Here is a 3,151-nt window from a genome sequence, read left to right as displayed (position 1 = left end):
AATAGAGTATATAATATACAAAATTTGTGTTAATAGTATATGCTATTGTGTAAGGCTTCCAGTCAACAGTGGGCTATTAGTAGTTATTTTAGGGGAGTCAAGTTATATGTGGATTTTTAACTGTGCAAGAGGTCATCACCCATAACCCCTGCATTATTCAAGGGTCATTTGTACTTTGATTACATCATGCTTTCACACTTTTTAAGACACCAATTTCTTCATTTAAAAAATAAATATCTGGCTTGAATTATGCTTTTATGTCTTTTTGTGCTAAAAAGTCTATATTCATGCAAACTTTATACAGTCTTTAAATGCAAGATAGTCACCTGAAAATTGGCATTTACTTCATATACAGCACTGAGAAGATTACAAAAATCTACCAAAACCGTAATATCAAGAATGGAATAGCAGAGACAACAGACAAAAGAGCTTGATTAATTTTTGGAAGACTTAAAGCAGATGGCATATTACTATAGAATAAAATAGAGATGAGAAAGCTGAACTCCATAAAAGAGAAGACAATATAGCAAAGATGAAAATGTGACAACTGGAAAGAAATGTATTTTCATGAGAAACAGTGACTTAATCTTTTAAGGTAGGAGACACTTGAACATGTTTAATTATCAATGAGAAGCATCCAACTCCAAGAGTATGTCTGAATAATCAGAAGCAAATTGAAAACCATTTGAGATTAGTGTTAAAGATGTTTGTGGTGAGGTTAATATATTGTTATACAAATGTCTCCTCTTATACATAGATTCTCAGAAATGAGTGCAGAGAAAAGAAATAGCAGGCTTCATCCAGGTTTGAATTTTCACTGAATAAGTGTGAAATTGGTTACTGGTGGAATGTTCTTAAAAAGATGGATCGTGAGACCAAAATGGATAAGATACATAGATAAAAAGAAAGAGTGGTGGATTTGAACAAGTAAAGGCTTAATTTTAACTGGAGGTTTTGCATGTGTCATTAAAGAATATAGTTACAGAGCAATTGAAAATACAACTGAGCTTTTCAGTCCGGCACTGAGTGGTTCTTCAGATCATGTCTGGTGGCTCCGCGGATTATAACAGAGAACATGGCGGCCCAGAGGGAATGGACCCCAATGGTGTCATCGAGAGCAACTGGAATGAAATTGTTGATAACTTTGATGATATGAACTTAAAGGAGTCTCTTCTTCGGGGCATCTATGCTTATGGTTTTGAGAAGCCATCAGCTATTCAGCAGAGAGCTATTATTCCATGTATTAAAGATCCAAAAGGTAATTCTGGCGCTTGGAGATTATATGGGAGCAACTTGTCACGCCTGCATTGGTGGAACAAATGTTTGAAATGAAATGCACAAACTGCAGGCTGAAGCAATACATATTGTTGTTGGAACACCAGGGAGAGTGTTTGATATGTTAAACAGAAGATATCTCTCTCCAAAATGGATCAAAATGATCGTTTTGGATGAAGCAGATGAAATGCTGAGCCGAGGGTTTAAGGATCAAATCTATGAGATTTTCCAAAAATTAAATACTAGTATTCAGGTGGTGTTGCTTTCTGCCACAATGCCAGCGGATGTGTTGGAAGTGACCAAAAAATTCATGAGAGATCCAATTCCAATTTTGGTGAAAAAGGAAGAATTGACCCTTGAAGGAATCAGTTTTATTTTAATGTTGAAAGAGAGGAATGGAAGTTGGATACACTTTGTGACTTGTATGAGACACTGACAATTACACAGGCTGTTATTTTTCTCAATACAAAGTGCAAAGGGGACTGGCTCACAGAGAAAATGCATGCCAGGGACTTCACAGTTTCTGCCCTGGTAAGAGCATGGTGACATGGACCAGAAAGAAAGAGATGTTATCATGAGGGAATTTCGATCAGGGTCAAGCCGTGTTCTGATCACACTGACTTGTTGGCTCATGGAATTGATGTGCAACAAGTGTCATTGGTTATAAACTATGATCTACCTACCAATCGTGAAAATTATATTCACAGGAGTCGATAGCAGCAGTTGATGACGAGATGGCACTCAGAAACGGCATTGACTTAATTTAGGACGTGGAATCATAAGCGAAACAGCACACTGTTTGAATAAAGAGCGAAATTGGCAGAGGGGGTCGATTTGGGAGGAAAGGTGTGGCTATAAACTTTGTTACTGAAGAAGACAAGAGGATTCTTCATGACATTGAGACTTTCTACAATACTACAGTGGAGGAAATGACAATGAATGTGGCCGACCTTATTTAAATCCTGGGATGAGATAGTTTTGAATGCAGTGCTCGCTGTTGCTGAATAGGCGATCACAACGTGAATTGTGCTTCTTTTGTTGGGAGTATTTGAATCTTGTCTCAATGCTCATAACGGATCAGAAATACAGATTTTGATAGCAAAGCGACATTAGTCGTGAGCTCTAGTGAGGAAAGCCACTGGCTTTATCCTCTTTAGAGTTAGACTGTTGGGGTGGGTATAAAAGATGGGGTCTGTAAAATCTTTCTTTCTTAGAAATTTATTTCCTAGTTCTGTAGAAATGGTTGTATTAGATGTTCTCTATCATTTAATAATATACTTGTGGACTAAAATATATAAGTGCTGTATAAAATCAGCCAATTATGTTAAACTAGCATATCTGCCTTTATTGTGTTTGTCATTAGCCTGAATAGAAAGGCCTTTAAAATTGATTTTTTTTTTTAGCATTTGAATGCATTTTGTTTGGTATTATATTTATTCAATAAAGTATTTAATTAGTGCTAAGTGTGAACTGGACCCTGTTGCTAAGCCCCAGCAAGCAATCATCCTAGGTAGGGTTAAATCCCCAGTAAAATTGCCATATTGCACATGTCTTAATGAAGTTTGAATGTTAAAAAAATTGTATATTCACTTTAAAAAAAAAAAAGAAAATACAACTGAGAAGGTTCCATGACATTTTCAATGATGTATGAAGGGAAAATAGTGAGTTTCAAACAAGCAACAATTTAGAAATGGTGCCCTAGCTTTTCCTTGCTAAAAAACTCATTTGATGTCCTCCAGAACATTACACAAGGAATACCTGGAAGTTATTTTGGTAGTTTCCATGAAAAAAATTGAACTCACACACATATACAAAAGGAAAAGAAATTCCAGACTATTGGTTTGGCCATAGGTGTGAAATGTAGTCAATATAAATG

The 3,151-nt window shown here is 36.0% G+C and overlaps 1 pseudogene; it reads left to right on the top strand.

Annotated features, from left to right (window-relative positions):
• The first annotated feature begins 1,009 nt into the window (after positions 1–1,009).
• LOC129647737 (eukaryotic initiation factor 4A-II-like) lies at positions 1,010–2,890 on the top strand (annotated as a pseudogene).
• Positions 2,891–3,151: the final 261 nt, after the last annotated feature.

The sequence above is a fragment of the Bubalus kerabau genome, chromosome 3 (genome assembly GCF_029407905.1).
Source record: "Bubalus kerabau isolate K-KA32 ecotype Philippines breed swamp buffalo chromosome 3, PCC_UOA_SB_1v2, whole genome shotgun sequence".
NCBI lineage: Eukaryota > Metazoa > Chordata > Mammalia > Artiodactyla > Bovidae > Bubalus > Bubalus kerabau.
Note: the sequence above shows the minus strand (reverse complement) of the source record. Positions and strands in the feature narration are given on the sequence as shown.